The sequence below is a fragment of the Dermacentor andersoni genome, chromosome 2 (assembly GCF_023375885.2).
Source record: "Dermacentor andersoni chromosome 2, qqDerAnde1_hic_scaffold, whole genome shotgun sequence".
Classification (NCBI taxonomy): Eukaryota; Metazoa; Arthropoda; class Arachnida; order Ixodida; family Ixodidae; genus Dermacentor; species Dermacentor andersoni.
In genome coordinates, this window is record NC_092815.1 from 130775938 (window position 1) to 130790953 (window position 15016).

The window sequence follows — 15016 nt, forward strand, 5'->3', positions numbered from 1 at the left end:
CAGCAAGCCAATTGACCTTCGTACAGCTATCACTTCAACGCGAACAAAATGTAGAAAGCACATCGCATACATAGCTACCGGCACTATGCGCACTATGCGAACATTGCAGATTGCTTTGAAGATCAGGCCCACGCAGGCACGCACTTTGGCCACATCGCAGACCACTTTCAAGATACAGCGCCCGCATTGCCGCGCCATAAGCAGCAGCCGCCGGAGAAAAACATCCTCCCCCTCCCCTCCCTCCCTTACACCTCACCCACGTGCCTCGCATGCAACAGAAGAGGGTGTGCATCCGGCTCGCCTTCCTTGCTCACCCCACGCACGCGAGATTGAGCTGCGTGTACCGGCGCACCCTCTCGCGCCGTCACTCGCATATACAGCATACGGCGCATGGCGACGATTTTCTTGCCCTTGAGCTTTGTACGAAACCTCACGGGAGAGAAGCGACTAGCAGAAGAGGCATCGACCATGCCTGGCCAGGCGCAGGCCACACGGCGACGCCAGCGTGCTCTCCCGCACTAGCACTCTCCCCATCCACGATGGCGCGGAGTTCAAATTATCTATGAAGGTGTGGATTTCAGTGTGAATTCGCAGGATGTGTTACATATTGCTTTCAATACATTTGAAACGGCCTGTGGCAGCTACTTTGAATTATCCAAAATTTCAAATTAACGAGTTGTGAATTAATGAGCTTTTACTGTAGGTGGTTTGTTTTGAAAGCATTGGATGCAATCACCATGCTTAACTTAAGCTGTGCCTGTGATTGGGTTATATACAGTAGAACCTCGTTGATACGACCTCATTTTGTATGATTTCCCGGTGCCATCGTTCACAATTGAGAACGTGAAAAATTACCTAATACAGTGATGCTTCTTCTTTGCCAGTTAATATGTATACGGAAAACATGGTCTTTCGGCACCAATGTCCATTATATCACTAAAATGCAATAATGATATGTTTTGCGGTCGCTGGATACTATGTAAACAAGAAAAAGTGCGAGGCACACGCAATCGCGAGCACTGGTACCCACAACAGCAGCTTCCCCACAGTGCTTGTGCACCTGTGTCGCATGAAAATGCCACCATGCACTCGGTTTCCTATTCTGGTATCGGCAAATTTTCTCGCAGGTTGTCGCACGTGGCCATTCACAGCTATCACCGCCATGTAGGGTTGCCAACTGTCGAGTGGACAAAGTTGGGATGGGGGGTAGGACAAGGCAGGAGAACGAGGTGACCAGCTGGCAATAACTGAGCCCGTCAGTGCACGGTGATGCCAGTCTGAAAGTGCAGCAAAGTTGAACAAATTTTTTCTAGCCAAATATTTTTAAGTCACTGTTTACAGCAAGGTGCAATTTGGCTGCCTGACTAACACGACTACCAGTACGGATAGAGGTGCTGTGAAAAGTTAGGGGCTGCAACAGAACTAGAACCATCACAAGAATGAAACCGCCTTTACAGTCACCGACCAGCAATTCAACTCAGACCAGCAATTTAGTTCAGCCAGGAATGCCCAGACGTCCAAATAATCAAGAATCCAAAATACCAGATTCACCCCAAAATAGGCCTACGAAAGGTGTGCCATATTTTCAGATTGTTACTTTTACAAATGCTTTAAATTTTACGTGACTGTAGCTTAATATGCATCAGCATCTAGGAATGAAGACATTCTTGGCGCAATACCAGGCACATTATCTTATGGCTGTGCATAAACGCAGCCACCCGCCAATGGTTGACAAGCAAAAAGGGCTAGTCACGCAAAATATTGCAAAAATAGAAGTCTCCTTTGAAAGTGATTGTTTGTGAATGTGGCCCAAGTTTGCCGCATCTTGCCCCACATACGCTTGCCCCTAGCCTAACATTCTGCGGTCGTAATTTTCAAGCAACGCCTTTTATCCTATTTCTTTTCAGGTTTCTCGCACTTTGTCACTGGTCATAGCGACACACAACCGCATTATCAACAAGATCAGTTGGCCATGAACAGTAAATGAGTGGCATGGAATTGAGCTGAAAGTGTTGCTACAAGACTGCGGCTTGTATCTCGACCATTGTCATGCTGTCACTCTGATAGACAAAAGTACAGTCAATGCATGCAGCCAAATTCTCATGGGCGACTGCTAGATTGGACTAGGCTTCATTAGCTTAGGTTTCACAGAGTGCTGGCGACTTGGCCGACAACGTCTCATAACGAAAACATCGCTATTTCTGCTCGATTCAGTGGCCATATTAGCACCGGTCGTGCAGTCTTATCACAAGACGCGCTGTAAGGTGTCCGAAATTTTAGTCATCCTTATACATTGTCTGTCACACTAGTGGCGGTCCCGCGAGGCTGTCCAAATAATCAAGAATGTCCGAATTATCGGTGTCCGAATAATCTGTCGTTGACTGTATGTTTAATTATGACAGTGCAACAGGACGCAAAAAAAAGAATGTGCGAATGAGCTGCCAGGCATTATAAAGTGAAAATCTGTTTTATTTATTGTAACCCAGTAGCAAAGAAAGCAAAAATCCAGACATTAGGCCATGGACACTGGACATCTACTCAAAACTCAGGACTAATAAAGGGAAAATCAGACATCCACCCATTTGTAGCAATTGCTACAAAGGAAACATATAATGGTTTCCTTTGTAGCAATTCCTACGAACGGGTGGATGTCTGATTTTCTCTTTATTAATGAATTCTCTTCACCTTGTGGGTTTCCGCAGAACTATTATGTCAAAAGTCGGGACTATTACGCTAAATTTGGAACGGTTGATAACCCTACCACCAACGCATTGCAGTAAGCATCTTTATCTGTCTGTTTCGCAGTGCTTGTGGCATAGGAAGCGTACTGCATGGTTATAAAGGGGTCATGAAACACTTTTTGAGCATAGTAAAAAAAATTGCTGATTTGTCGTAGAGGCTGCTGTGAACATGTGAGCCAAATATTACTGCACTCCATTCAGCAGTGAAATTACAATCTAGTGTCAACGACAGCGAGAAATCCCTTGCTCTCACTTCTGCAATGCCATCTTGTAGCGCCATCGAAAGCAGCTGGACCTGCCAACCTTGTTGGCCGATTTCATGATTGCAAAAGCATTCTCATTAACCCTTTCAGGGTTGCTTTTATTTGCCATATGCAACCGCCCAGGGTCGATTTTCTTTTTTATTGTAGATTCCAATTCTTCTGAGGGACCTATTTCGAAAAAAAATTACAGTAATTTTTCTAGAGTGACCGTAAAGTGAGAAGAAAATATTTTGTGTTGGTATATATTGCTACGGGATAGTATTTCCAATGACGAAGAGCCGAGCAGTAAGAAGACGACGACGACGATTGGAAGCTAGCGTGGGCTGTTGCCTCTTGGCCTACTGCGGCATATTGCCTTGTAAATATACTTGTAAATAGCTTTTCGTTGGTGTCTTCCTACGTAACATATCTGGTGGAGGTGGACGTTCCCTGTACCTCGTCACAGAGCTTCGCAGTGGACGATACGTCGAGCCTTCCTTCATGGCTCCCGGCGACGACAACTAGACTCCGCCGGCTTCGACACCTGCTGCCACTTCGACGACCTACATCACTCTCCCCGCTCCCCGTGATCCTGGCGTATTCTCGGGAAAAGATGGGGAAGACGTCGAGGACTGGATCAGCCTATACGAACATGTCAGCCGCAATAACCGGTGGGACCCTACTATCATGCCCGCCAACGTAGTCTTTTACCTCGGTGGCACACCTCGAGTTTGGTATCGGACGCACGAAGGTGAGCTCACCAGTTGGGATTCGCTCAAGGAAAAGCTTCGAGACTTGTTCGGCAACCCCTACGGTCACAAACTTGCCGCGCAGAAGGCGCTTTCCGGTCGAGTGCAGACGTCAACGGAGCCCTACGTCACGTACATTCAGGACGTCTTGGCTCTGTGCCGCAAAGTTGACGCACACATGACTGAGTCCGACAAGGTCTCCCACATCCTCAAAGGCATTGCCTATGACGCCTTCAACTTGCTCGTATTTAACAACGTGGCGACGGTGGATGCAGTTATAAAAGAGTGCCGCCGCCTGGAACTCACTAAAAGCCAATGTATTGACCAACAGTTTGCCCGTCTGCCCAACACCCCAGCGACATCTTCCTGTGCCGACGCTCCTCGTCCCAACAACACTGGCGATGTTACCAGGATTGTCCATCGTGAGATCGAGGCCGCCTATCCGGCTGCCTTCGACTCCAGCTCCTCCAATGCACCTGCAGTCACTGTTTCCCTGATCCAGGCAGTTGTCCGCCAGGAGTTCGCCAACATGGGTATTCACACCATCTGCTCGGCCCATTGCCCTGATACCCACCCGGCTTCTACGATTCCACCCCGTCCCGCACCTTCTTACCCACCACGTTTCCTCAACCCCTCTGAATGGCGCACTGCAGATGACAAGCCAATTTGTTTTCACTGCCATCGAATTGGGCACATTTCTTGGCACTGTCGCAGTCGCTGGAGTTCCCCGAACCAGTCTACATATACTGCCTACTCTCGCCCCCCAGGTGGCCTTTCTCGTCCCTATGCTGCCCGCTCAATAATGCCGCCACCGATTCTCCTGCGCCGAACCGCCCCTATTCTCGTTCGCCTTCGCCCCAACGACGACAATCTCGCTCCCGCCAGCCCCGTCGCTCCTATTCGCCGACTCCCTTCGGACGCCGCTCCCAGCTGGAAAACTAGACGATGCAGCGCCTCGAGGTGACGCTGCATTGCTCCCTACGCCGCCAAATCCTCTCCTTACGTTGCCCACTCATCTGAACCTTCTTGACGTGCAAGTCGACGGTGTTCCTGTATCTGCTCTCATAGACACTGGGGCGCATTTGTCGGTAATGAGCGCTGACCTTCGTACCCGGCTGAGGAAAATAATCACGCCCGCCACGACGCCTGTTGTCCACGTCGCCGATGGCGGAACAGCCCCTGTAATTGGTATGTGTGCCGCCCGCGTCTCCTTCGCCGATCGCTCCACTACCGTACTATTCACAGTCATCGCTCACTGTCCCCACGACATCATCCTCGGCTTAGACTTCCTCTCCGCACATTCTGCGCTCATCGATTGCTCTGCCAGTACTCTCCGCCTTGACCTGCCTGTTCTGGATCCCGCTGAACAACACCCTACTCGCCTCAGTTCCGTCGACTTCGTTCGCTTGCCACCTTTGGCACTGACTTACGTTGACTTCGTGTCATCCCCACCAGCCCCGACGGTCACTACATCGCGGCTCCTATGCAAGACGTCCTCCTTACGCACGGGATCACAGTACCGCATACAGTTTTATCTATTACGGCGAATTGCGCCTGCCTGCCAGTGGTCAATTTTGGCTTGACGACACAAGTGCTGCCATGCGGGATGTCTCTGGCCCAACTTTGCTCATTCGAAGATCACTCTGTAGCATCGATTTCAGTAGACGACAATTCAGCCGATCCTCCTCTACCATCGCAGTCGGCAACTTGTACCATCGCCAACTTACAGAAAATGATTGCACCCGACATGCCGTCCGAGCACGCTTGGGCACTCTACCGCGTTCTGATTTCCTACCAAGATATGTTTGACTTTAACAATCGTCCTTTGGCCCAAACAACAGCTGTTAAACATCGCATTAATACCGGCGATGCCCCTCCTATTCATCGCCGCCCGTATCGAGTATCACCGGCTGAGCGTCAGGTTATTCACACCGAAGTTCGCAAAATGCTTGCCAAGAACATTATTGAACTGTCATGTAGTCCATGGGCGTCACCTGTTGTGCTGGTAAAAAAGAAGGATGGCTCATGGCGCTTTTGCGTGGATTATCGGCACCTTAACAGGATTACCAAAAAGCACGTGTATCCCCTACCTCGGATTGATGACGCCCTTGACTGCCTCCACGGTGCTCGCTATTTCTCCTCTATTGACCTTCGCTCCGGCTATTGGCAGATTGCCGTGGACGATCTCGACCGCGAGAAGACTGCCTTTGTAACACCCAACGGTCTTTATCAATTCAAAGTGATGCCGTTCGGTCTATGTAACGCTCCTGCCACTTTTGAACGCATGATGGACTCCCTTCTTCACGGTTTCAAATGGTCCACGTGCCTGTGCTACTTGGACGACGTTATAGTATTCTCCCCAACATTCGCTACGCACCTCGAGCGCCTCTCAGCAGTCCTGGACGTTTTTCGGCGAGCCGGTCTGCAACTCAACGCATCGAAGTGCCAATTCGGCCGTCGCCAGATTACCGTCCTTGGACATCTCGTTCACGCGAACAAAGTGCAACCGGACCCAGGCAAGATCCATGCTGTTACGCACTTCCCTGTTCCAAAGTGTGTCAAGGATGTGCGCAGCTTCATCGGCCTTTGCTCGTACTTCCGCCGTTTCGTGAAAAATTTCGCGGCCATAGCACGACCACTAACCGAGCTTTTGAAAAAAGACGCCCCTTTCCAGTGGGGCGATAACGAGGCCTGTTAGATATGGAGCTGTTTCCTGCGCCTACTTCGAGTTCCCCCGGACCACATCGAATCGCAGCACATTCCAGAGGATCGCTCGAGCCAACAAGTTCACGTGCCAACAAGTTCGTACGCTGCCGGTAGCTATTCAATGCTTGAGTTTTCCAGAAAACGAAGGGGTAGCCCGGCATTGTTGCAAGGAAAGTGGGTCCCGAAACAAGACGGCTGCGATGTACCGGGAAGGCCCAAGCGTCCCCCTTCTTCACCTTTGAAGAAGGCATTTGCCACCACAGCGGGGCCGTACCACCGGGAGCAGGTGAGCCCTCGTACAATGGAGCCCAATCGTCCCCCTTCTCTGCCTTTGAAGAGAGCATTGCACCACAGCAAGGCAAGACCGCGGGGAGCCGCCGGGTGTGACATCACCGCACGGGTGCCTACCATTGGCCGAAGGTGGCGTCATCTGAGCGGGCTCTCCCATTGGCCGAACATGACGCAACTTCCAGTGCTCGAAGGGTTTAAAAGAAGCATTCCAGAGAGACCAGAGCATTCCCTGATTCACCTCTCTCGAACTTCTTGCCGCGGGTCGCAGCGTCCGAGTTGCTGCCGGCCCGTAATGACTGTACGACTGTTACTTGACTCTCACCTCTCTGTATATAATGTAAAATAAAACTCCCAAGTTTGTTTTTCATCCCGAAGTCCGTCCCTCAACCCCTACAGGCCTCTGCATTCTCGCTTCTAATCGACCTTCTCACAACGCCTCCCGTTCTGGCCCATTTCGATCCTTCTGCGCTTACCGAAGTCCGTACTGATGCCAGCGGTCACGGAATCGGCGCAGTACTGGCACAACGCCAGTGTGGCCACGACCGTGTTATCGCTTACGCCAGCAGGCTCCTTTCGCCCGCGGAGCGCAACTATTCCATCACTGAGCGTGAGTGTCTGGCCCTAGCTTGGGCGGTTGTGAAGTTCCGCCCATACTTATATGGCCGACCCTTTTCCGTTGTCACAGACCATCACGCGCTTTGCTGGTTATGCTCATTGAAAGACCCTACAGGAAGACTTGGTCGCTGGGCCTTATGCCTCCAAGAATATTCGTTCTCTGTCACCTACAAATCTGGCCGACTACACAAGGACGCTGACTGCCTGTCTCGCTACCCGGTAGACGAGCCTGACGACGCCGACAGTAGTACCGCCGATGGCATTTTCTCTGTGTCTGCCTTCGCTAACATCGCTGATGAGCAGTACCGAGACCTATCGCTGCGAGTACTCATCGAGCGTCTGCACTCTACACCTACCGACGCATCCGTTCGCCGATATGTCCTCCAGGGCGGCATTCTGTACCGAAGGAACTTCCTCCCTGATGGCCCTGATCTTCTTCTTGTCGTGCCAAAACATCTACGACAGACTGTGCTCTTTGATATGCATGACGCACCCACTGCAGGACATCTTGGGGTAACCCGCACGTACGACCGCGTCCGCCGCCACTTCTATTGGCCTGGTCTCGCTCGCTCCGTCCGACGCTATGTTGCTGCCTGTGATCCCTGCCAGCGTCGGAAAACACCTCAGGTGCTACCTTCAGGTCATCTCCAGCCGATCACCATACCTGTGGAACCGTTCTTTCGTGTTGGATTAGACCTCCTCGGTCCCTTTCCCACGTCATCCTCTGGGAACAAATGGGCAGCCGTCGCAACTGATTACGCCACCCGATACGCTATCACGCGGGCTCTCCCTACCAGTTGCGCCACTGACGTCGCAGACTTTCTCTTCCGTGACATTATCTTAGTGTATGGCGCCCCGTGACAGCTGCTTACTGACCGTGGTCGTAACTTCCTCTCGAAAGTTATCGCCGACATTGTGCGTTCCTGCTCTATTCAACACAAGCTGACTACCTCATACCATCCTCAAACCAATGGCCTGACAGAGCGGTTAAACCGTACTCTTACCGACATGCTGTCCAAGTACGTTTCGAAGGACCACCACGACTGGGACGTTGCCCTTCCTTACGTCACATTTGCTTATAATTCTTCCCGGCACGACACCGCCGGATTTTCTCCATTTTATTTACTCTACGGTCGCGAACCGACCTTGCCCCTTGACACGGTACTTCCTCCTGCTGCGATCTCAACAACCGAGTATGCGCGCGACGCCATCGCCCTCGCCGATCATGCACGCCAGCTTGCCCGTGCTCGACTGACGGACTCGCAAACCACGCAGCAGCGTCAGTACAACGCCCGCCACCGTGACGTACAGTTTTCGTCTGGTGCACTCGTGCTCCTGTGGTCGCCCTCTCGTCACGTCGGACTTTCAGAAAAGCTCCTTTCGCGATACACAGGGCCCTACCGCGTGCTGCGCCAGGTGACGCCTGTGACGTACGAAATTGCCCCTGTGAGCTCAACCTTGTCATCTACTCTGGCATCTAGTGATGTCGTACACGTCAGTAGGCTCAAGACCTACTACACTGCTTCAGAGTCCGGCCTTTAGTCGCTCCGGGACGGCGCTTTTGCCGCCGGGGGTAGTGCTACGGGATAGTATTTCCAATGACGAAGAGCCGAGCAGTAAGAAGACGACGACGACGATTGGAAGCTAGCGCGGGCTGTTGCCTCTTGGCCTACTGCGGCATATTGCCTTGTAAATATACTTGTAAATAGCTTTTCGTTGGTGTCTTCCTACGTAACAATATGTACTGTTTATTCATGAATAACAGTAAAAAAAGGAAATAAACTTATAAGAATCAAAATTTAATGCATTGTTATACACATAGTTCAAGGCTTAGAAAATGTGCACATGAGAATATTTCGCAAGTCTCAAATGTTCCTGCTCTTACACTAATATTTACATCCACAGCTTAATCGAACTATGCAAGTGAGCGTAGTCAAGAAAACTGTGTGGTTGTGTGCCCGTCAAAAAAGCAATACAGGTGACAAACTTCTGCTAATCTTCATCTTATCGCCAACCAGAGGCAATTAGATTTCGCGAGTTTCCAAGAAAAAAAAGAAAGAGAAACGCATGCACTGCGGCATCCTTCCTATGTGCACCCTTGTGAGCACTAAACGAGCTAGAAACAGGCGGGTGCCCTTTGAGCGATTAGTAACGAGATAATCATCAGTTTTGCGAGTGCAAGAAGCCGAAACCGCCCACGGAACAAAACCCAAACCGCCGCCCGCCCACCCGCACGCCAATGCGTGAGCGGTAGTATATAGATGCGCTGGAACAAACTAGCTCTAAAGCAAACCATGAAATGAAAACCGAGATAGAAAGGTGCGAAAAAAGAAATTCCCTGTATTCCCACATAGTGGCAGCACATGACAGGAAAGAAAAAAGTAGGAAATTGGCGCCCTTTTTAAATGTACACACGCCACTGTAAATATACGGCATTCACAATTTTGGACTTGTTCACGCCGCCGTATATTTACGTCATTGACCCTGAAAGGTTTAATCCATACTTAGTAGTTTTTATTTAAATAAATGAAAAGTATATATACATTGTTGTTACCGCTGCACCAATTGCGTTGTACTGTGTCGAGAGGTGAACCCTTCTACGTCCTGCTATATTTCAGCAAAATATGAGAAATGTGGGCCCACCATGCACCGAAAGGGTTTCTCGGGCTTTCAGAAATGGAACTAGTCGAAACTAGAACCAGCGGCTGCATTAGCTCTACGGTGGACCTAATTGAGCCTCTACAATTAAGTCTGTGTCTTCTGTGAGCTCTTGTTTATTTTCAATACCTTCCATCCCACCACGGGCAGGTTGCTTAGGCAACGGAATAGCATCGCTTTTCAAACAGCAGCGAGCGGCCATGCTTGTGTCGAGCCAGACCCTGCGCTCCACTCCTGTATGACCAATTTAAAACAGTGACCGAAGGTTCAGATGCTGTATAGTGTCTTGCTCGGTTTTTTTAACGTAACGTGCACAATTTCGCTGATATGGTGGCCATGAACAATTTTTTCGCTATTCAATTTGTCACCTATCCCCCACTCTGGTTGGTGAGGTGATTTCACAGCTTTAAAAATTATATACGGCCGCTAGTTAGATTTTGGTAACTCTTTGCTAAACACCAACTTTCGCCGCTGGATGCTGACAAATCACCTCTGGTTAGGCTTGGCTGCATTGTACGGTCGTCACAAAAATTTGCTGTAAGCCGTTGTGGTGGTGGGCAGCAGGTCATTGTAACAAGGTCGCCTCCAGTACGTTCGAACCAGTAAACCGCCTTGGTGTTTGCAATAAAACTCAATGGTAGTGCGCTTGTTAGAAAAACCAAACAACTCAGAAACTTGCAGTAATCCTTTGTTGCAAACCCAACAGAGGGCAATCGGTTTTCTTGAGTCTCAAGAAAAGAGACGCAGGCATGGCAGCATCGTTCGTATATGGCCGCATCATTTGTAATACCAGTGGCTGCTTGTGAACAGATGTAATATGAGAAATAATCGAGCAAGCATCTAGTGGTGAACCTTTCAGAAATGAGAATCCAGGTAGGCATCAGTTTTCGCGAGCGCAACAAACAGAAACGGCCGGCGAGACCAAACCAAAACTAACCATTGTGTGTCCATGCACACGCGGATACGCGAGCAGTCGTTGACGTGTCTACATAAACAAACCTGTGAATTATATCTGAGAGTCTATTTAGCGAAAAGAAAAAAAACATTGCTTGCATCCACACAGGGTGGCAGCATTTGCTTGGGCAACAGAGAGTTGAAAAATTGGCGTGTTTATCAAACATACAGATGGCTTCGTAAATATACAACCTCAACCATTTCGGTCTTGTTCGGGGTGCCCTATTAGTTACCTTTCTGACCCTCGAAAGGTTAAGTTGTGAAGGCATTTCGTTGATGCTTTTGGTTACATGATCAGTGCTGAAGCTTTAGCTGATTGCTTCTTTAGCGGTAAAATGCAACTTTTTAACAAGCGCGAGTAGCTCTCAGGGATTCATTTCATGTTTGCACTGCACTGAACATATGAACATGTGCTTGAATTATCTACTGAAGAGATACAAGCTAAAGGGATATTTAAACGCTCCAAATTGAACAACTACATGACCAGCTCTAATGTTCTGCCACGATTTCTTATATGAGGTGTACTGCACATGTTGTCACGTACGCGCTTGTGCCGCTGTAGACAAAAGGACGTTGGGAGGAAAAGAGGAGGTTGAAGTGCCTCGGCGATCGGTAGATGTTGTTACCCTCACTACTGAGCTATAACATTGTAACTGTATATATTGTAAATACATATATTTCTTCTCCGTAACATTTTGGTGGATGTGTGGAGGTACTCTTGCCACAAGCCGGCCCTGGATCTTCGCATCGGGCATCACATCGGTTCCGCTGTTATGGCTACTGACGCTGCCTCTGCCGCACAGACACCAGCGGAAGTAGTGCTAACCCAGCTACGCAACCCGAGAATTTTCATCGGCACTGGCAAGGTCGACTTTGAAGACTGGCTGACGTTGTATGAACGCGTCGGTAAGCACAAGTGGGATGCCACTTTTGCTGGCCAACGTGATCTTTTACTTGGGAGGAACCGTGAATGTATGGTTTGAGACGCATGAAGCCGACATTAGAAGCTGGGACTCCTATAAGGAAAAGCTACGCAATCTTTTCGGAAGACCTGTGGGACGTCAAATGGAGGCCAAGCAAGAGCTAGCGTCTCGTGCCCAGACATCAACCGAATCGTACGTTGCGTATCTTCAAGAAGTTCTAGCCCTCTGCCGTAAAGCGGACGCGGACATGCTGGAGGCCGATAAGGTTGGACACATCTTGAAGGGCATCACGGACGATGCGTTCAACCTCCTGCTTTGCAGGAACTGCTGAACGCTTGAGTCCATCATTAAGGAATGCTGGAATTTTGAGCAAAGGAAGAGCAGACGCCTCATAATACAACACTTTGACCGACTTCGGAAAACGGCTGCCACTTCCTCCAGCAACATCCCTCCGGCATCACATCCACCTACAACGCCAAGCTTGACACAGGTCATCCGTCATGAACTTGAGGCTATGGCTCGAAGTTTCCACTGCCCCCATACGCATGACATGACCATTTTGCTCATTTGAGGTGTTGTCCGGCAAGAAATTGCAAACATGGACAACCAGTCTGCTGTCCGCCCAAATCCCACCCCTACCGCTCATGTCATTGCCTCTGCTGCACTGCTTAAATGATATTGCGCGACATAAAAACGACACGGACGTGAAAGAAGACGACACACCAAGCGCAAACTTTCAACTAAGTTTATTGTGCCACTGCGTCATTTTATACATGGCAGGCAACGTAGATCACGCATGCGCATGCGCTGCACCTCGACAGTCGTTCCCAAATCGATATCGGAACCCCTCTGAGTGGCGAACACCGGATGACGGGCCAATTTGCTTTGCTTGCTCCCGGGTCAGTCACATTTCCCGCCAGTGCCATAGTAGCCACAGGTACTTCTTGCCTCAACGATATGCTGATCGCCGCTTCGACCGAGACCTTTGGCCTTTGTCGCCCCTCTCTGAACCATATCATGCCAGCCTTCCCTCTCGGGGACACACCACTAGCCCCTCGCCCTCGCCGCAACGCCGTCAGTCCTATTCGCCTACACCTCGACGTCCCTCGTCCCCATCCTGCACGGGCCGCCTCTTGGGAAACTAAGCAATTGAGCCCTCGGAGGTGAGGCTGCATTGACGACTCTGACTGCAAAACCTCTGCTGACCCCTGCTGCTCGACCGAACCTCCTTGAAATTTTTGTTGCTAATGTACTCGTTCAAGCCCTCATCGATACTGGCGCTCAGGTGTCGGTTATGCAATCAGATCTTCGTAGCCGTCTCCGCAAAGTCCTGACACCTGCCGAGTCGCCTGCCGTCCGAGTAGCTAATGGCAGTACAACAGCCGTGATGGGAATGTGCACCGCCCGTGTTACCATTGCCGACCTGCTTACGCCGATGCCCTTTGCCGCATTCTGATGTCCTGTGAAGACATCTTTGATTTTGGCAATTGCCCGCTACGTCGAACCCGTGTTGTCACCCATCCAATCCACACTGGTGAAGCTCCTCCTATACACACCGGTGGCCCTACCGTGTGTCCGCGGCTGAACACTAGGTGATCGAAACGAAGGTGAGCAAAATGCTCTCCAAAAATATTATCGAGCCTTCCTGCAGTCCGTGGGCGTCACCTGTTGTTTTGGTTAAAAAGGACAATACCTGGAGATTTTGTATCGATTGCCATCACCTCAATAAGATCCGCTTCTGTGTATTGATGAGGCGCTGGACTGCTTACATGGTGCCAGTTATTTTTCGTCGATTGATTTGCGCTTTGGCTACAGGCAAATCACAGTGGATGAAAGAGATCGCGAAAAGACCACCTTCGTCACCCCAGATGGTCTCTACCAATTTAAAGTGATGCCTTTCCAACTGTGCAATGCCCCTGCTACCTTCGAGCACATGACTGACTCTCTTCTGCGCGGATTCAAATGGACCACATGCCTCTTCTACTTTGATGATGTCATTGGTTTTTCACCAACGTTTCAGAGCCACCTCCACCGACTCTCAGCTCTTTGCTGTTTTCGATGAGCTGACCTACTACTCAATTCTGCAAAATGCTATTTCGGCCACCGCCAAATACGAGTACTTGGTCATTTGGTTGACGCTGCTGGCGTCCAGCCTGATCCTGATAAAGTTTGTGCCGTTGGTGAGTTTCCACTTCCGCATTCTTCTACTGATGTCCGAGGTTTCCTAGGGCTGTGTTCCTATTTTCACGGATTTATTCAGAACTTTGCCGAAATCGCTTGACCTTGCACAGACCTCCTGAAAAGGGACACCACTTTTCATTGGGGACATGACCAGGCTGTGGCAGTTTCAACGCTTATCAGTCGCCTTATCAATCCACCCGTGTTGGGTCATTTTGATCTTCATGCCTACACAGAAGTTTGCACTGATGCCAGTGGCCATGGCATTGGCGCTATCTTGTCTTAACGACAGTGGCACACCAATCGCGTGATCGCGTATGCTAGCCGTCTTCTCTCAGCACCAGAGTGCAACTACTCCGTAATAGAATGTGAATGCTTGGCCCTTGTTTGGTCCATTGCTAAGTTCCGCCCTTACCTGTTCGGTCTGCATTTCACCGTCATGACAGATGCCTTATCATCATGCCTTATGTTGGCTATCCTCACTCAGAGACCCAACTGGCCGTCTTGGCCGCTGGACTTTACGCCTGCGAGAGTACACCTTTTCAGTGTCCTACAAATCTTGGCAGCTACATAAGGACGCCAACTGCCTCTCCCGCTATCCTGTCGACCCTCCTGATTGCACCAAAACCGGTACAGATGCCTGCGTTTTGTCGATCTCCGACTTCTTACGCATCGCCGACGAGCAGCGTCGTGACCCATATTCGCGATCCATTATCGAACGCCTTACCTCAGAGCAACAAGTCATTTCCCTTCGTATATTTGTTCTCCAGGACGGGACCTTATACCGATGCAATAGGAATCCAAATGGTGCTGAACTGCTTCTCGTCGTTCCCCAGCATCTGCACTCAACAATTCTCTCGCAGTTGCATGATGTGCCCACTGCTGGTCATTTGGGTGTCTCCCGTACACACGACCGTGTGCGCAGGCGATTTTTCAGGCCTGGGCTATATCGCTCTGTT

General features: G+C 50.0%; 1 protein-coding gene across 1 annotated transcript in view; it reads left to right on the forward strand.

The window, feature by feature from the left end:
* LOC126540740 (activating signal cointegrator 1 complex subunit 2) overlaps positions 1-15016 on the forward strand; it is a 72074-nt gene that overhangs the window by 44140 nt on the left and 12918 nt on the right. The window lies entirely within an intron of this gene.